The 21479-nt window shown below is 35.0% G+C and overlaps 1 long non-coding RNA gene across 3 annotated transcripts in view; it reads right to left on the bottom strand.

Annotated features, from left to right (window-relative positions):
* Positions 1-21479, bottom strand: part of LOC126955667 (uncharacterized) — a 97843-nt gene that overhangs the window by 23909 nt on the left and 52455 nt on the right. For 2 of the 3 annotated variants that reach the window (XR_007726033.1, XR_007726035.1), the window contains exons 4-5: positions 19650-19857; positions 18700-18784 (exon numbers count right to left, since the gene is read on the bottom strand). This is a non-coding gene — a long non-coding RNA (uncharacterized LOC126955667). The remainder of the gene's footprint in view (positions 1-18699; positions 18785-19649; positions 19858-21479) is intronic. The other variant, XR_007726034.1, reaches the window with a different exon arrangement.

The following is a 21479-nucleotide window of genomic DNA, read 5'->3' as shown; positions in this document are numbered from 1 at the left end:
TAGTTATTCACACGTGTACACACACACATATGGATATATATACACACAAATATACACATATATAAGCATATATATTCACATATATATTACACACATGCGCGCGCGCGCACACACACACATATATATAATTTATATACACCACCCACACAAAGAAAGATAAATAGCAGATAAAGTCTTCATATAGGTAATGGCTGCATCCATTCACTGTAAGTCCGCTAGCAATTAGCCTCCCAGGGAGCACAATAGAGATGCTTAAAGGATGTAATTGCACACGTAGTGTTGCATTACACTATACTCTAAAAAGATACCTTACATTTTGGTGACATTGCCATGATGTTTCTTTTAAGAAACTATGCAATTTTATCTCTTGTAAACAACTAGTGTCCTATTTCCTATAAGCAACCAGTGTGCTATCCTGAGGCCAAAATGTGAACCCTCAATTTGTAAAAATGCAGCTAGGCAAGCTATAGTTCTCCAAAATGGGGATTATAACTCCTTGACCTAATGGGAAAAAACACAACCACGTAAATGATTCTAACAGCCAGACTGATATACTTGCAGCTTCCTGTAGTTTCTCAGAATGTAGCATCTCTTGGATACCCACAGATAAGAAAAATTTCCAGTATCCAATGGGTTTTTTTAAACAAAACCCCGAATGACGTCCTCCAATCTACCTCATGGCATTCTTTCTTTCCTTGGCTTAAGTGTTCCTCAAATCTCACTTGTAAGTAACCAAATAATATGATTTTGTTTTGTCATTATTATTTTTTAATTTCTATCCTTTTTCTGTTTTACCATTATTTTTTGTCTAAGGTTGGCGGATCACCGTATTATTATTTAACGAGGGTCTACTGTCACAAATCCACTTAATTCTTATTTCTTTCTTGCAGCAAATTTCTCAGTGGTTATGATTTCTATTGTAAATATGAAAAAAAAAAAGGTCTTTGGAACATTAAAAAACTGGTTAAGTTCGCACATTTCATAAGCCACAGACTCAGGATTCAAACCTAAATCAATGACATTCTAAAATCAAGCTAGACATATGGGCTCTGGGTTTCCCTCTTCTGTTTTGAAGCTTTGGAGTGCTTTCTTTGAAGGATGTCTCTTTCTGGGACTTGGAGCACTTGGACTTGGTCCATGGTGCCATCTATGTGTGGATACCAGTCCTGTTTCTTTTACTTAGGGTACTTTTAAATCATTTTCTTCCTTTGCCCCACTCACCTTTATTTAAGGTTGTCCATATATCTGAAGAGTCACACCAATGGAGTTCTGGTTCCAGCAGCATGGCCTGAAAAGCAGCTATCTCTCACTATGTATGTTCTTTCTTTCACAGGATCATTTGAAATTGGAATACCAGGATGGTGCTGACATTCTGATTTGAAGTCACGTTTAGTCATTTTAGACATAGGATGCGGCAGTTCTCTAAGATGTAGTGCATCACTCACCTTGTACTTAAGTGAAGCTCTTTCCTCTTGCCCATCTGTGTTCTGTCATTGGTGAACCTCCAGTCTACAGGGCTTACACCAAAAGTCTTGAAAACAGACAGCATCTTTGATCTTGTGGGCCTCCACCACTGGCATGCAAGAGAGTCAGCTTACTAAATTTGCAGGCTTTATGCCATATATCAGGTAGCTTCTGAAAGAACTCATTCCTATCACTTCAATGGCTTTGCTCCTCAATGCCCATGGATCCTTATTGTTGATGTCCTCTCTTGATTTTGATCCATGTGGAGATTTCTTGCTTTTCTTGGTTGGTATTGAGACATGCCAGATGAGGGAAGGATATTCTTTGTACAAATGGAAGTATTGTGAGGAAGGCAGTGAAATGGCCAATATTAAAAGAGATCACTTTCTAGAATGCAATGTTTAGTGCCTAAATAATTCAAAAGCTGATACAGAACATGTGTTGTTCTGTATTTATAATAAGACATTCTGGATGGTTAATTTAACATCCCGAGGAAAAATAAATTTTTGTTCACATTTTTCCTTATACTCTAGGCAAGATTTGCATTTGTATTCCTCACCAGTGATGTACGACAACCCTTGAAAGAGTCACTGCAAACTAGTAGTCATGATGGTCCAATGGATCTTGCTGCATCATCGTACAAGTAATGATACAACCAGCAAGAAATAAACTACAGAGATAAGAAGATCTATTTCATTTTAATAAAAGCTACTTCCAAAGATCTACCTACTTGTGATTAATAGTTTTGCCATCTTTTCTTATAGAGGGAGACATGAAATTGGCCAGGAATTATGAAAAACGGCAGGAACAAATAGAAAGAATTGATTCCTGGGCCCAGGAGTAGAAAGAGTTGGCTACAGAGGCACTTTCACTGGTTGGAATTAAAAAAAAAAAATCTCCTTTTTACCCATTATTCAAAATCCTCATTGGCAAATATCTATAATTAACATAGATTTATGAATTGTAAATATAGTTTTTCTTCAAATTGTTTGTATAGACTGAGGCCCCACAAAATTATTTCCCCAAGGTCTTGCATGCCCTACTGGTGGCTTTGTCCCAAGAGTCTTATTCTGTTGTCCAGCCTAGAGTGCAGTGGCATGATCTTGGCTCACTGAAACTTCCACCTCCAGGGCTCAAGTGATTCTCCTGACTCAGCCTCCTGAGCAACTAGAATTACAGGTGCATGCCACCATGCCCAGTTAATTTTTGTATTTTTAGTAAAGAAGGGGTTGCACCATTTTGGCCAGGCTGGTCTCAAACTCCTTACCTCAAGAGGTCTGTCCATCTTGGCCTCCCAAAGTGTTGGGATTACTGGCATGAGCCACCACAGCTGACCCCTAAGATATTGTCTTGTATAGACTCCTCTGTCTTACAGCTCAGTCATTTGCCCTTCCCTTGGTGCTACTTCTAACATGTAGCTACTCACTGTTCTATACACAAATCAATGTCATGGAAATGGCAACATAACTGTAAGACTCATTTATTTCACACAGTATTCTATGGGTCACACAATGCCCAGACTTTTAAAATCATTAATATTTTAAAGATACTTTAATTATCAGATTCCGTTTAATATTCTTACCAACACTCCATTTCATGTCTGGAAGCTGGTTCAGGAATAACCTAAGCAATATGTACTTTGTTTTGTGGTTTCCTCAAAAGCATTATAGAGACATGAAAGGCCCAAGACGTTGTGTCTTATAAAGTCACACTATTTTCCACCTGAGTTCTGAATCAATGAAGAGATAAAGTAGGAGAAGACAGATGGAGATAAGTATATTATCTTTATTACTGGTAACTACCAAATCAAACGTTAGTAATTCTAATCATAGAGTCAGAAAGAATTATTGATCCAGTCTCAGGGAGACAATTCTAGACAGTCTTCCAACATGGCAGAATGCCTTGGAAAACATGACATAGAGCATCTGCTTTCTAAAGTGCAACTGTCTACAAAACAGAAAAAGTGCAAGGATGAACTGAAGGTGCACAGCTCCCTAACTAACCAAAATCACCTATCAGGAATTTTATATTTTCCCTTGAGGAAGGCCAATGAGGCTCCCTTGGGTCAAGAGTGTTATTATCCAATGTCTTTTTGAGTGGTTTCAGAATTTCTATTCATAGAATATTAAAATATTTTGATAGAAGCACTAGTAACAAAACTGGGGTGTATTTAAAGGTGGACAAAGTATACACAGCTCTCTTTAACACGGCAAGAGGCTAAAATGAATCAACAAGTTTTTGAGGTTCCCTTGTGTGTCATAACTTCCATCTCTAAAAGAATAATGTCTTCCCTAAAGACATCAATGGAGTTGTGAAATTAGACAATATATGCTAAATAACTTTCTAAAATTAGCGTGAGATGAATTTTAATGTGATAACAGGAGCTGTCAGTCAGAAAGATTTGATAAAAAAAGGGAAAGAAAATATGACTTACTTCAATTCTCATATTCCAAACGAAGATGTGATAAAATAAGCAGTAAAATGAATCAGAAAATAACCCCCCATTCCTCAAAAAAAAAAAAAAAAAAAAAAAAAAAGAAGGACAGGAGAAACAAAGAAAAGAGCTCAAATTGTAGTTACCAACTGCCATTCAAAAAGTCCTCCCTTGTTCACTGATGTGGCTAGCATAATTCTACAAATCCTACATCAAAACTAGTGTTTTAGTTCATGGAGCTCCATGAATAAGTAATCAATGACGTTATAGCAGAAAACTTGGAAATGTGTCTGTGGCCGGTACCATACAATTAAATCCCTCAAATAGCCCTAAAATATAGATATAAAATGTGCCTGCTGTGATTAAGTCTGCCAAGAGGCAAGATTAGTTAAAATTATGCCTTTCTCTGAACCTACATGCACCTTCTGTCACCATGATGCTGGTGAAAAGAATCATCAACATTGCATTGTGGTTCAACAAAGAATAATTACCTAGAAAATACCTTATGGTTTTGTTCCCCTGAAAATGCTTTCCTTTCTAGACATGGTTTTTTTTTTTTGTTTTTTCTTTTTTGTATCACAGATTGGGAATTTTAATGATTGTCTTTGAAAGCTTTACAATCCTAATAGTACCATTGGAATAAATCATTGTACATCTGGGTATGATCTGTTTATTCTTTTCTAATAATCCTAATTCTCATATTCAAATTGTAGCATTATGGGATAGTAAGTCAAAAAGAATACACAGCACAATGCTTTCATCAGATGCGAGGCAACATGACTGAGCATGAATTATTGATAATGAGGTCGTCCTTCAATTTTTACCAGTTCTACTTACATGGAATGAAAAACATAAGACAATTTATCATAGGTAGGAAAAGAAACACAACAGCTGAAAATTTCTACATTAAAAAAATTTAAATATATCATCAGTTAGAGGAGATTGCTGTCTAAATTTTCATAGTATTACTTTAACGATGAAGAGTTTGATTGGCTAAAATCTCTAACCGAAGGTATATGCAGACAGATTGTAAAAATGACCCTTTTATTTTAAGGAAGCCATTCTTAGGAAGGAAGATTAATATCATTTCTTGTGATATAGATTGTTTATATTTTCCATGCCTGGTCACTTAATTAATATTAAAACATATTCCAAACTCTATTCATTAGACAATTATTTTTACAGTGAAATGTAAATTAAGACACATTAGTGTTATCACAAGATATTGCATGTGAAAATTCTAATTGCATATTTGTAACTCTTCAATCATGTGCATCTGAGATTTCTTCTTTTTTTTTTTTGCACTTTTTTTAATTACTATACTTTAAGTTCTAGGCTACATGTGCACAACGTGCATGTTTGTTTCTTTGAGAGAACAAATGTGGGATAAGAAAAACTACTGTGTTTTTTGCTGCATACCTTAGGTTCTAGATATCAAATATAATAAACTCAAACAGAATTAGAAAACTCTCAAGAGACATAGCCAATCTTTTGTTTTTTTTATAGTGCTGATTGAAACAAATATCACTAGTTTAACATGATGTAGGTATAATCTACTATTAGACATTTGTAACATGGTACTGTATTATAGAGGATTTTAAGTACATTAAAAATATATAGAAAGATGATTGTTTTGAGTTTTGTTATTTCATTATTCTTAGGCTTAGATCACAAGTCTAGTTTTCTTACAAATAATTAGAATTGATTTATAAAAAAAATATATAGAGTCTCCCCATTTGTTTTCCCAGTTAACTTATGAAAGATTGCACTAACAAGGAGCCTACATATTCCCATTTTAACTTATGTATCTCCCATCATTTCACACCCTTGTATCTCTATCCCTATTTCTAAGCAGCAATAACAGCTTAAAAAAGACAAAGAAAGATAAAGGGAACTATGACATCTTATCTTACTTTCTTTCTCATTCTTGTCCTTATGAGAAAAAGAAGGGTAGACTGGTTGGAAAACTAACAAGTCATTTAGATTTACTTACAAATTTACCAGTGAAGTTACAATCTAAGTATAAGGAAACTGGACCACCTCCCTCCATTCCCACCCTCTGACTTACATCTGGCTCTTCCCATGGCCCACTCTTCTGGCTTCAGCTTACTGTCTGTACCTCACCAAAAATCTTTGCTAAGAATGATACGTTTCCTTCCTTCCTTCCTTCCTTCCTTCCTTCCTTCCTTCCTTCCTTCCTTCCTTCCTTCCTTCCTTCCTTCCCTCCTTTCTTTCCTGTCTTTCTTTTTTCTTTCTCTTTCTTTTTTCTTCTTTCCTTCCTTCTTTCTTATCTTTTTCTTTCTTTTCTTCTTTTTTTCTCTCTTTCCTTCTGTCTTTCTTGGTTGCTTTTTTCTTTCCTTCCTTCCTCCCTCCCTCCCTCCCTCCTTCCTTCTTTTTTCCTTCATTCCTTCCTTTTTGCCCTCCTCCCTTCCTTTTCCTTCCTTCCTTCCTTCTTTCCTTCCTCCTCCTCCTTATTTTTCTTTCTTTCATCTTTCTTGTCTTTCGTTTTTCTTTCTCTTTCTTTCTTTTTTCTTTTTCTTTCCTTCCTTTTTTCTTATCTTTATTTTTCTTTTGTTCTTTTCTTCTTTCTTTTTCTCTTTCTTTCCTTCTTTCTTGGTTGCTCCCTTCCTTCCTTCCTTCCTTCCTTCCTCCCTCCCTCCCTTGTTGGGGTCCGCGTGTTTCCTAAACAAAGGAATGAACACATAAGACAACACAGGACAAGACATACATGGCGGCTGCCCCGAACCGCACACTCTGCTTTATTTTATCCAGCCGTTTGTGGAATGTTGCCAAGTCACGGGACATGTGTTGCTTCTCTGACCTTTCCTTGACTGGCAAGATCAGTAAACATTGACCAGTTCCCAGAGCCCGCTGTTTACAGCTGGCTTCTTTATCCTTCTTGTTTGCAGAGAAGGAATGTCCTGCTTTGTTTGCAAGAGCAGGGCTTATCGGGAACATCTCGTTTGCGAGCACACAGTCCTCTACACTCCCTCCTTATTTTGTCCGTCCTTCCTTCCTTCCTTCCTTCCTTCCTTCCTTCCTTCCTTCCTTCCTTCCTTCCTTTTTTGTGTCTTTCTAGTTGAGATACAGGAAAATATTCAAAAATGCGGGTGTTTTTTCCTCTGTCTTTAACAGACATATAATCTGCTTTCTGTCAAAAAAAAAAATTGTACTTGACATGTTAAATGGTAAGAGAGACTTTATTCGTGATTACTGCAATGGGGGAAAGAGTAAACTCCATTTCGCTGAAACAAAGGTGTGAGAGTTTTTAAATGTTGGCATGAGCTAGCACTTAAAGTACTGGAAAACATTCAGGGAGTGCTGTTGGTCAAGAAGGGCACTGCCTTTGTTGATGATTATGTTTCAAATGGGTCGCTTCTAGGTCTTAAAGAGAAATATCTCTGGGTTGGAAAAATGACAAGAGTCTGTCAGAAGATTTACATCTCAAAGGGGCAGAGAAAGAAATTACTACCGCAATTTTTCCAAAGTAAATATCCTAACCCAAAGCAGGTCAGGGACATCTATCGTCAGGAAACAAAACCTGTCTAATGTTTAGTGAAGCTGAGGGAGTAAGAGAGGCACTTTCTGCAACCATCTGGGACCATGAGATAAGAACCAATGTGAGGAGACTTGAAAATGAGAGACAGTAAATGGAACCTAGGACTATTATTTGAATATTTATCTATCAATATCTGAAGGCATTCTTTTATGGGCTTTTCATTAGTGTGAAGCAACAAACCCCATTTTACTTTTGGATTTGCATTTTCTGTTCCATAAAAACAAAAGAAACCTAAGTGATGGCCACTGTTCACAGAAACACTCTCACACGTGGTGCTGAGATACTGTGTTACATCTCTGACAAACTGCAACTCCACTGCTTCTAACAAAAGGAAAAAAGAGAGACTTGAAAACATTCACCTTATTTCTTGTCTCCCAATCACAGGGGAAATCAACAATGATATGTAAAAACAGGACAGTTTGTGTTAGATCAAAAGTATGAAAAGAAGTATTTCTTCTCTTTTTTAATAGGTTGATATAACCTTAAAATATGTATTCCGAATGCAATGGAAATAGCATTTTACATGCCTAGGTAAAGTTGTGTCAATTGCCCTCTGTGGATTCAAGATCATGCTCAGAAGCTTACTGTTGGATAGAAAACCAGTCCATGAAAATGCATTACCAAACTACAATACCAGCGACAAAACACACACACACACACACACATACACACACATACACACACACACACTACCTATTGGTTATATTCAAATCAAGTAAGAATTCGTATTCTGAAGATTTCCTTTATAATAAATACTTCTCTCATAAATAAAACCATTGTCTGTATTTGTCAACTGTTGTCTAAAATTAACTTCTAGGTGTGTGTTGGGGTGGACTTTTTCTAGTTACACATGTATATCACTTAATACAGAGTCTAATATGCCTTTAGTGCACAGAAAATATATTTAAAATGTGTGAATAAATTACCGTATGATCAGAGGAAAATAAGATTTCATTGATTACAATGCAAAATAAATCTGAGGGTGAACAATGCAACTCTCAATGGCACCAAAGGGAGAAACTTCTTATGTTGTAGGTGAATAACACACAGAGGTCTGGGGCATGTTTTTAGTTTAGGAAAAGGTGAAAGGTAAATTAGGAAAGTGTAACTCAACAGAGGAAGAAAATGGATTCTCTGAAAGAAATATGAACAATAGTACAATCAAATCAAACTATTATTAAAGAGTAATGCAGGAAAGGATATTTTTAGTTGTTACTGGATCTAATTGTAACTCATCATTTTTATTACTATATGAACTTCATATGAATTCAGTTCTGTAATTAGTGACTGTTGTATGCCAAATTCTAGACATGAGGACACAATATTACGCAGAATATACTGAAGTATTTGTTTTCTTGTAATTACATCCTAGTGAAAGGATATAGAAACAAGCAAATAAATAAGTTTATGTCAAGTGATACTAAGATAAATAAGACAAGATGAGATGATAAAGAATTGGGATGATACTTTATTTTGGATTAAGTGTTCAGCAAAGATTTCAAGGAAGCTAAATGTGAACCTGAATTCAAATGTATAAGGGGGTTGGTAATGTGAATATCTAAAGTAAGAAATTCAGGCTGATGCTGCTTTAGTTGCGGTTTTAGAAACGAAAAATACATGAGATCCAGCCTGAGAGAGTATCAAGAAACAAGCGGGAGAGATATTTGCATAACCATAAGAAGGCTGCCATGACCATAGCTGACTGAGCCAGGGAAAGAGTGATAGAAAAAGAAAGTTGGAATGGGCCTGAAGGCCCTGGTCACGTGGTGCCCTCATCTTCTTCTGTATCGCTCACTCATTCCTCCTCTAGTCACTTAAGCCCTATCCTGTAGATCAGCTAATGATTATTATCGTTAGGTGGAAGGCTGTGCAGTGATTATTACCATTTGGTGTAAGGCTGTGAAATATCTTTGAGTACAAACTCTGCTGGGTGATTAACAGGCAATGTGAAGGCTTCTGTCAATTGGTGATCTCATCTGACAGCAGAAAGGAAAATTAGATCCCAACCTGTCTTCCCCATAATCCCAAATCCTGGTGATGGATCGTGTTTTTTTTTTTTTTTTTTTTTTTTTTTTTTCTGTTGATTTCCCACTCTTATTCTGTACAGAGTCCTCCTCTTTCAGCCTACCAGCCTTGTATATTTTTTTAATTTCATCTGGGGTTAAGAAAATTCAATCACTGGTTTTCTAACTCTAGTAAGTAAGAATCTGTTTTCCTAATATTGTGCTACTTTGGCTTACTTCACTCAAAGCAGTAAAGAACTATGTCTACATATCTAAGGTGAGCAGGCTGAAATAGGGAAGGAACTCTGATGCATCCAGGAGATTAGGCAGGAAATTGAAGCTCAGGGCACCTGTTCACACTGTGAAAGAAACCTTACCATTATTTACCTAAAATTCTTGAAAGAGTATATGTGAAATGATTGTTGAAAGTTATCCCTTGCCAGTTCTGGAAAAGTAAATAGATGTATTGTTTATCTTACACCCTTTGTTATTTTTGCACTTAAAAAATTGCTCCCATGTATTAATTCTATAGTAACAACAACAACAAAAATAATTCAAATAAAAGAGTGCTAAATAATGCAGTACTAAATATCCCATTGAAAATGAAACCCACCTAAATAGTGGTAAGAGGAACAAATACTATGTTTTAAAGCATATTATGATTCGTTAAACAAATGTATAAATTTAAGACAGAGATAGTATGTTGGTAACTCTAATCCGTCTAAGTAGAAAACAGTGAAAAAGAGAACAGAGGATGGTAATATTTTGTAGATAATGTATATTAGATAAGTTTGCTTATCATAAGTAATGCGGAGATAATACAGACTGAATGTGTACTTGAGGAAATATTTTGTATAAAATCACTGTTAATGTAATCTGGATGGCATCTGGCTGTGAAGTAAAGTTAGTCAAGGTGTACCACATAACTGTTTATATTTTTTTACAAGAAAGGAAAAACTCGCCTTGTATCTTTTTACTTTTTTTAATAAAGCTGTCTCTAGAAATATTATATATTATAAATTCTTTAATATTAAAATATAATTTTGTTTAAAACTTTATACATTTTTTAAAAGCTAGCCTTAAAATTTCTATGAGAAGAATATGTTGTAGTAGGAAAGCAACACAAAGTGATTATTTTGCATCATGCATAAGTGACCCATAAACTTCTGTGCTCCCCATAGTAAAGCAATGAATTGAGGGATTCATTATCATTATAATTATCTGTTGAAATTAGAATAATTTCAACATATGACTTACTGTTTGAAATTCTCCCTCCTCTCACCACTTTAGGTCTTCATCTTCACGTGTCTCTTTTTTCCTTTTCATTTGTCTTCTCTTTTGAATACCTTCATTAACATAAAGCATGCCCCTTATTCTCACAAAATCTTCCTTCCGCCACATGTTTCCCCACAACTACCACCTAATTTCCCGGTCCTTTCCAGAGAAAATATTATTAAAATAGTTGTCTCTGGACATGTTCCTCGTCTTCTTTTCCTTCTTCCACGCACTCGAGGGTACCAATAACCTTTGTACCAGCTGATTCTTTTTCTCCCATTACCTTGAAAGTTTTCTGTTCTTGGTTCCTATGACACAACATTTGCCTAATTTTTCACCTACACAGCATTTTTTTTTTCTTCTCTCATTTCTCTTTGTTAGCTCTATCTTCTTTGTTCCACCTCTAAACACTGGAAAGATATAGCTTCTCTTTTCTACTCATTCTGTTCCCAGGTAATATTATTTATTCTCATGAGGCCAGATGCCATCCAGATCACATTAACAATAGATTTTATACAATATATGACCTCCACTACACACTCAGTCTGTACTATCTTCACATTACCTATGAAAAGCATCTCAAATGAAAACACAGTCAAGTGTTTTGTTCCTCTCCAGCCCATTTCTCTTCCAGGCTCTGGTGTCACCCTCTGCTCAGTAGCACACACAAAAAATACTGCCTTGATTTTTTCATTCTTTATGATCCCACCTTCCCTATAGTCCCTCCAGAACCAAGATGATCTTATCTGCAAAAAAACAATCCGCTCTTCTATGTTTTTCATCTCTGCTGTTTATTCAAGTCTTTTTTTTTTTTTTTTTTTTTTTTTTTTTTCCTGAGACAGAGTCTCGCTCTGTTGCCCAGACTGGAGTGCAGTGGTGTGATCTTGGCTCACTGAAACCTCCGCCTCCTGGGTTCAAGCGATTCTCCTGCCTCAGCCTCCCAAGTAGCTAGGATTATAGGTACATACCACCACGCCTGGCTTTTTTTGTTTTGTTTTGTTTTGTTTGTATTTTCACTAGAGATACAGTTTCACAATGTTAGCCAAAAAGCTCTTAAGAATGTAAATAAGATTATAATTTCTTTTCTTTTTTTTTTTTTTTTTTTGAGATGGAGTCTCACTCTGCCGCCCAGGGGGGAGTGCAGCCGTGTGATCTCCGCTCACTGCAAGCTCCGCCTCCCGGGTTCACACCATTCTCCTGCCTCAGCCTCCCGAATAGCTGGGACTACAGGCGCCCACCACCATGCCCAGCTATTTTTTTGTATTTTTAGTAGAGATGGGGTTTCACCTATTTAGCCAGGATGGTCTCAATCTCCTGACCTCGTGATCCGTCCGTCTCGGCCTCCCAAAGTGATGGGATTACAGGTGAGAGCACCCTGCCAAGATTATGATCCCTATAGAATTTAAAATTCTCTAAAGTTGTCTCACATGCCATTGAATGAAATCCCAATTCATTCCATTAGCCTATAAGATTCTACATGATCTGCCACTTGCTTACCTCACTGACCTTGTCATGCACCATCTTCCTCATCAGCTAATTCCTGCATGGTGTCTTCTTTATATTTACCAAACATATTGGGCATGTGTCTTTCTTTCTTATGCCATTTTCTGTCTAGAAAGCACTTCCTTGAGTGTTTGCAGTTATCTCTTTTCATTTAGCCCAAAGCTCCTCAAAATGGCTTGACTTTGCAACTCAATTTAAACAAGCTATCCCCAGACACATTCTGCCACACACATATAAACTCATGCACTTTTAAATAAAGATGGTAAAATATATAATGAAATTTAGAAAGCTAATTTTCTGCCATCTTGAAGACATTGAGTATTTTAACATTAAGACATCAGCTTTTCTTTTGCTGCTATTTTTTTCATCTTAATAACATCCCCGCTTTAAGATTGACAAATCCTTATTTTTTTTTTCAAGAATGCTATCACTTTCACAAGAATGAGAGGCTGCCTTTCTCAAATCATAAAGAAATGACCTGAATAGATGCCCAACACACAGGAGGCGTCTTACGATAAATTCTGATTCAGCATTCGTGTCGAATTAGCTACGCTCCTCTTTATTTTGTCATACTTTAACACAGAAAGCAACAAGACTGCAAGTGTCACAAGTAATGTTATGAAACATGTGACTTTAGGTCACATCATTAATAAACAACTTTCAATTTCACCTTCTGCACCTAGTTTAAGAAAGCAGGTTGTTTTCAAAGTGCAGATTTTCTATATTCCCTGTAATAAAGCAACAAATTCAGGGATATTTGCCTTTGACTTTTGCTAACACATTTTTCTCTAAGTTTGGTAGAAGACTCAGAATTTGCATTTTTACCATGTCCCTCAGGTGACACTTAGGACCATAATTGTGTAAATGACTATATTAGAGTTAGAAAATAATGGTCATACTAACCAAAATTCTGGTTATAAGGTTTTTTTTGTTTGTTTTGTTTTTATTTTTTTATTTTCCAGAGTCTCGCAAATGGCGGAATCTTGGCTCACTGCAACTTCTACCTCCCATGTACAAACGATTCTCCTGCCTCAGCTTCCTGAGCAGCTGGGATTACAGGTGCTCGCCACCATACCCAGCTAATTTTTGTATTTTTAGTAGAGACAGCGTTTCTTCATATTGGCCAGGCTGGTCTCGGACTCCGGACCTCGTGATCCACTCGCCTCAGACTCCCAAAGTGCTGCGATTACAGGCATGAGCCACCATGCCCAGCCCGGTTACAAGTTTTTAATTGATGTAGTTAGTGGTTTAAAAATTGTAATAAGAATGTAATATTTTAATAAATGTATGCCATCCTTAACCTTCTGGGACCCAATACACACAGCACTGGTGGTACTGTCCATCATAATGTCTGCTTGTCCTCTGGATGCAGGTATGGCTTTGTGATACATGACTGGTCACTGTGGCACACTAACCAGGGTACTCCTGCTAGTGATTCATCCAAATCATGGACAACAGAGTCTGGCAAAGCCATTCGGTTTATCACACACACACACACACACACACACACTACACATGCACACACATGTATGTGCGTATGTTATATATATTTATATGAACACACACATATACATGCACACATATACATTCATGCATACAATATACAGTCTAAGTGAGAGAAGTAAACAGAAAAATTAGCAAAAAATAAGAACCGTGTATCTCTGGAGGTGTTGGTGCCTTTTTAGCATCAAGTGGAATAAGCCTGCTGAAGAATGAAGTCAGCACAAAAGCAAACAGTGCTGGGATACAGAAAGAGCAGCGAGATAAGATAACAGTTTTGAAATCCTGGATACATTTGTGTGTGTGTGGAAGGTAAAACTATCCTCTTGAATGTCCCAGTCACAAGCCAAAGTATCAACGCCTTGAAAGAGGTCTTCCTAATTGATTGTATTTGTGCTTGCATTCTTCTATTAATATCACCTAATTAAGTTTCCTTATATTTGTTTCATTCAATATTTAAAATAGAATTCTTATATCTATAAAGATAGTTTACCTATATTGAGAGTATACATCTTATGCACAGACTTGGGCAGGTACTTTTTTAGAATTGTCTCACAGAATCCTCATGTAGTAGGCTGCTGTCTTACAAATGGTGTAACTGAGGCTTAGAGAGTTGAACACACTTGACCAAGATGAGACAATTTGTACATGGTAATTTTCAAATCCATGCTTCTCAGTACTAAGTTAATCTGCTTCTTTGTAGCACATGAGAAACATATTTATGCTACTCAAAAGAGATAATTATACATATCTCCACTTATCCAAAATATTTATAGTTAGATAGAATGACACTAACGTTTAAAAGTGTTCTAGAATAAATTATCCTAAAATGGCTACATTAATGATTCAAATATAAAACCTGCTATAAAAGAAAGAAGACCAAATTGTAAACAATTTTTCAAAAGTAAAAACATCCTTCTTAATATAGAGAGCATTAAATTTTAAAGCTCTCATTAAGTATTTAAAAGTCATAAAGTTAAAATAATTTCTTAAGTCTTTTAGCAAAATGAAGAATGATCTCAGAGATAACTGGAGAAATCCAACAAAATGAGGAATTAGAAAGGGTTAACTAATTCATAAGGAGAATAGCATTTTAGGAAAAATGCACATTTTAATAATGTATACATTTTTATGAATTGTGTATACTTTTAAAGCACATAAAATTCATTATAGCAAAGAGATAAAAAAATTATAAGCATCTCTCATGAGAAAAAATCTTGTGAAATTAAAAATGTACATACATAATAGCAATTACTGAATTTCATCATGTATGAAATAGAATTACATTGCAATAAGAGAGTCTCATAAAATGCATCAGCTATACCTATATTTTGCTACAAACAGCAAAAAACATCCCACAAATGAGAGGAAGGATCATGCAGTCACCATGAAAACTTGACCATATTACTTTAAAAAATAATACTAATGTATAATGAACAGTTGTTAATTTTGGAAAAACAGGTACCTATATGGTAATGTGATGGAATGAATAAGTTTTCAGCACACATTTTTTTTTTATCCTAGGAATCAAGATAAAACATTAAATTTTGCAGAATCCATCATAAATAATATTAATTTTAAAAGCTACTTATTGACATAATGTTATGGCTCTTTAAAACAAAAAAAGTACATAATAAGCAAAGTCCAAGCGCATTTCATTTATATATATTAAAAAAGTGCTAGTTCTCCTTACAGAGATCTTTTAACTCCTTGATTAGCTGTGTTCCTAGGTATTTCATTTTTGTGTGTGGCTATTGTATATGGGATCCGCTCTTGATTTGGTTCTCAGCTAGAATGTAATTGATGTACAGAAATGTTATTGATTATTGTGTATTTATTTGCTAACTGAAACTTTACTGAAGTACCTTATTAGTTCTAGAAGCATTTGGCAGGGTATTTAAGATTTTTCTATGTGTATAATTGTCTTATTTGCAAAGAACTATAGTTTGACTACTTATTTGCCTATTTGTATGCTTTCTATTTCTTTCTCTTGCCTCATTGTTCTGGCTAGGACTTTCATTACTAGATTGAATAAGAGTGGTGAGTGTGGGCATCACTGTCTTATTCTAGTTCATGAAGTGACTGTTTCAAGCTTTTGCCCATTCAATATGATGTTAACTGTGAATCTGTCATAGATGGCTCTTATTATTTTGAAGTATTTTCCTTCAATGTCTAGTCTTTTGAGGATTTTTCATTTTGAATGAATATCAGATTTTATCTAAAGTGTTTCTGCATCTATTGAGATAATCCTATGGTTTTGTTTTTAATTTTGTATATGTGGTGAATCACATTTATTGATTTGCATATGTTGAAAAAACGTTGCAACCTAGGAATGAAGCCTACTTAATCATGGTGAACTAACATTTGATATGCTGCTCGATTTGATTTACTAGTATTTTGTCAAGAAGTTTTGAATCTATGTTCATCAGGGATATTGACTTGTAGATGTGGCTTTTTTTTTTTTTTTCATTGTGTCTTTACTATATTTTTCTTTTATCAGGATGATGCTGGCTTCACAGAATGAGTTAGGGAAAAATCTTCTCTTCCTTGATGTTTTGGAATAGTTTCAGTAGAATTTGTGCCAATTCTCTTCTTTGTATGTTTGGTAGAATTAGGCTGTGAGTCCATCTGGTTCAGGGTTTCTTTTGGTTGGGAGGTTTTTTCTTACTAATTCAGTAATAGAATTTGTTATTGTTCTGTTTACATTTTCACTTTCTTCCTGGTTCAATTTTGGGAGGATGTGTGTTTTCAGGAATATATCCATTTCCTCTAGATTTTCTAATTTGTCTCCACCAAAGTGTTCACAATACTTCCTGCAGATATTTTATATTTCTTTGGGATTGACTGTTATGTCATAAATGTTACTTCTGATTGTGCTTAATTGTATATTCTCTTTTTTTCCTTTGTGAATATAGCTAGTGGTCCATCAATATTGTTTATGCATTTAGAGAATCAACTCATAATTTTATTAATATTTTATATAGATTTTTATGTTTCAATTTTGTTCAGTTCTTCCATTATTTTAGTTATTTCTTTTCTTCTCTTAGATTTGGGACTGTTTTATTTTTTAGCTCTTCTAGGTGCAATGTTAGATTATTAATTTGAGATCTCTCTAACTTCTTGATGAAGGCTACAAAACACTGCTGGGAGAAGTTGGAAGCAACAGAATTAAACAGAAAGGCATTCCATGGAATGAATGAATATGGAAGAATCAATATCATTAAAATGGCCATACAACCCAAAGCAATGTATAGATTCAATGGTATTTCTATAAAACTGCTATTGTCATTTTTCACAAATTAGAAAACATCTATGAAATCTATGTGGAACCTAGAAAGAGCCTGATTAGCCAAAGGAATATGAAGAAAAAAGGAACCAAGCAGGAGCCATCACATTATCAGATTGCAAACTCTAATATAAAGCTACAGAAACCAAAACAGCACAGTACTTGTACAAAAACAGACACATAGACCAATGGAACAAAATGCAGAATCCAGAAACAAAGGCATACACCTACAATTATCTGATCTTCAATAAAGTTGACCAAAATAAGCAATGAGGAAAGGATTTCCTAGTCAATAAATGGTGCTAGATAACAGGCTAGCCATAGGCAGAGGAATGAAAATGGATCCCTCTCTTTCACCGTATGAAAAATTCACTCAGGGTAGATTAAACATTTAATTTTAAGACACTGAATTATAAAAATTCTAGAAGAAAACCTAGGAATTATTCTTCTTCACATTCTTCTTGACGTGATTTACCCACGTTGACATTCTTTACCCATTTTGCAAAGAATTTATGGCTAAGTCCCCAAAAGCAATTGCAACAAAAAAGTTTACAAGTGAGACCTAATTAAACGAAAGAGATTCTACACAGCAAAAGAAACTACCAACAAAATAAACAGAAAACTTACAGAATCGGAGAAAATATTCACAAACTATACATCCAAAATAGGTCTAATATCCAGAATCTATAAGGAACTTAAATCAACAAACAAAAAACAACGTCATTTAAAAACACTGGGTAAAAGACATGAATGGAAGCTTCTCAAAAGAAGACATATATAAGGTCAATGAATATATGAAAAAAATGTTCATCATTGCATTTCAGAGAGATGCAGATCAAAACCACAATGAGATATTGTCTCACACCAGTAAGAATAGCTAAAAAGTCAAAAAATAGTAGATGCTGGTGAGATTTCAGAGAAAAGAGAATGCTTGCACACTGTTTCAGGGAACGCAAGTTAATTCAACCACTGTGGAAAACAGTTTGGAGATTTCTCAAACAACTTAAAACAGAACTATCATTCAACCAAGCAATATCTTTATTGGGTATATACCCAAAGGAAAATAACTTTTTCTACCAAAAAGACACACGCACTCGTTATATTCATTGCAGCACTATTCACAATAGCAAAGACATGGAATTTATCCAGGTGCACACCAATGGTAGATGGCATGAAGAAAAAAAAAACAGTTGAAACACATTGTGGAATAATATGCGGCCTTAAAAAAGAATAAAATCATTGCTTTGAAGCAAATTGGATGCAACCAGAAGCCATTATTCTGAACATATTAACATGTTAACAGAAAACTAAATATCACATATTCTCATTTACAAATGGGAGCTAACTATTGAGTACACAAGAATATAAACATGGGAACAGTAGACATAGGGGACTACAAGAGGTGGGAGGAAAAGAGGGGTGTGTTGGCTGATAAATTACCTATTGGGTACTATGCTCACCACCTGGGGTGATGTAATCATCTGTACCCCAAACCTCAACAACACACAATTTACCCATGTAACAAACCTGCGCTTGTACCCTCTGAATCTAAAATATAAGTTGAAAGTATTTTTAAGTGCTAAGGTTATATGTAATAGGAAGTTCTACAGTAGTATAAATCAACAGACTCAAACTTTAAAACTTTCTTAACCACTTTATATAAAGACTACTTTACCTTGGGCTAGTTACTTTCCATCTCTCTGCCTCTGTCTGCTCATTTATCAAATAGAGATAATAATAGTGCTTAGCTTCAAAGGATGCTGTGAATATAAAATAACAACATAAATAGAATAATTTTAGCATAGCTCCAGAATATTATTCTTGTTCTGTAAATATTAGCGATGACACTCATTAAATTATAATTAAGTGGATATAAACTTGGACTAGAGACTTAATAATAATGAAAGATAATTTCAAACTAAATTCAAACTTCTTCAGATATTCTGAAGTATAGGTGTCCAATATGGAAAATAATACTTGGTGAATTTTTTATCTTCAGACAATAAATTTCCACCTGTTTTTGAGGCTGTTTCTAGAGCTTGAACTGACAAAGTGACTTATGAACCATGATTCTAGGATTAACAGTGTTGTATTTTTAAACTCCCATTCCTCAGACTGATTTAATAATTTTAGTACCTTATATTATAGGATACAGTGATAACCATTGTGTTATGTTTTATTAAAAAAAAAATACTTGCTGCTTCTCTCTGACGTCAGAGTTGAATATACGACTGGCTTTGGGCCATGGAATGTTACTTGTGAGGAGAAACTTTAAAAGAGTGAGCATAAGGCTTGTGAAGTTCTCTTATTTCTCTGTCGTGAAAACAATGTTGCAGCTAGAGGTTGCTTCCTTAGTTTAACTCCAAAAGCCCAGATGACATGGAGCAAAATTAAACCAGAGTCATGCTGGATATGAAAAAAAATAAATTCTTGTATGGCACTATTATTTATATGCAAGCAACATTATAGTATAATCTAGCTAGTGGTTACTTAAAGAGTTATAATAAATATTCAGTTTTCTTTTATTTCCCTAAGCATCACTCTCATTAGCTTTTCATAATCCTGCATCCATCTGTAGCTATTAGGATTAAGTAGTAGACAAATAACACAGATAAATAAAATCACCTATGTAGTAAGAAATGCTCCAGGACTCAGAGTGTCCCAAAAGTCAAAGGAAGTTCCTGTGATCAAAGGGTCAAAAGCCCACAGATGACCTCAGATGAGCCCAGTCCAATTCAACTTTGGTTAAGCACATTGCACTGTGTCTAGGACTTGCCAAAGTAGTAGAGAAACTGAGGAACAACATAGTCTTCATGTTCAAGGTCCTTTCAGTCTAAGGAGAAAATAAAACATTCAAAATAGAGTAAAAGATCCTATATTACAGGAAGACCTGGGAGTCAGCAACAGTACAATGAAAGAAGCAGTCATCTCTACCCAGAAAACATTCACAGAAGACAGTATTGGAATGAATCACACTGACAGTAGAAAGGAGTTACTCAAATCAGGTAAAGGACTAAAATCAAATCACTGCATTTAACAATTAGTGAATACCAGTGGAACCATGCTGAGAATTTTTCTGGGTAGATATGAGGGCAACAGTTTGATTTTAAGCAGAATGAGGACTCAATGGAAAAGACAAGTGGATCAAATTAATGTAGCTATTTTTTGGTAATATTTGTGTATAAAAAATAGATACGATGCAGACTGCAGGTGTGTGCCAGGTTTGCTAAAATTGAATGGTTTATTACTTTAGCATTTTGAACAAAAATAGGCAAAGTACATAATTGATGAATTGCAGTTCCAGATAAGATGTCAAATGATGGCATCAAGAGTCCAGGTCATGAGCAGGGGTAGTAGTCACTCACCTGAGACTAGAAGCAAAGATATAACAATAGTTAAGTATAAAAGTAGTGGAGAGTTGATGTTTTAGAGATTTTATGCTTGGTGGACAACTACATTTTTCTGGAAAATTAGATCCCAGTTTCATTTCTGTGGCTAAAGATGACAGAGGTTATGAAGACTGAGGTGAATGGTATAGCTAGAGAATAGCCTATGAGTAGAATAGAAAATAAAATAAATCAAATAAAGTAATTGGTAAATCTGTATCAGAACAGTTGAAATATTCATTTCTTTCTTGCACTGCAATTCCATCTGCAGGAATTTATTCTAAAGAAATAACCTGAAACATATAAAAAGTTCTGAGCAAATTTGTTTGTCACAGTTATATCTTGAGAAAAACTAATAATATAAAAACTATGATAATGGTTATAAACTTATGATACTTCCTACAACCTTTATAACTTCTAAAAAAGAGCTTACAGTGATATGGAAAAATACTTGTGTGCAAAGTTAAGTATGAACACTATCCACATATATAATATACTCATTTATTAAACATCAATAATAGGTCAATCGCTAGAGGGCATACATATATACATATATTATGTATGTGTAAATATATGTAACTATATAACATATATTATTTATTTTTCTACATTTTCTTTTATAATAAAATAGAGCACTTTTATAATAAAATAAGATACGCCTCATGTTAACTCATATAGCCAAATAGCAGAAGATTTCAACAGATAGTTGAAAAGGGTTGTAGAAGCAAAGCAATAAGCTTGGAATTTGTGTGATTATTCACTACTGAGCGTGTTACTTCACATACCCAAAGTCATAATGCATTCTTAACTATGAAAGATAGAAAGTGCAGCTTGTGCAACATAGGGAACTCACATCTCTACACATAATGTAAAAATTAGCCAGCATAATGACACATAACTGTGGTCCCAGCTACTAGGATGGCTGAGGCAGAAAGATTCCTTGAGCCCAGGAAGCCGGGGCTGCAGACAGCTGTGATCGTGCCACTGCACTTTAGCCTGAACAACAGAGTGACACCCTGTCTCAAAAGAAACAACAACAAAAAAGATAAAAAGTCAAAGAGAAAATAAT

Source organism: Macaca thibetana, chromosome 5, assembly GCF_024542745.1.
Source record: "Macaca thibetana thibetana isolate TM-01 chromosome 5, ASM2454274v1, whole genome shotgun sequence".
Lineage (NCBI taxonomy): Eukaryota > Metazoa > Chordata > Mammalia > Primates > Cercopithecidae > Macaca > Macaca thibetana.
The sequence above is the reverse complement of the archived record's forward strand: the minus strand, read 5'-3'. Positions and strand labels throughout refer to the sequence as shown.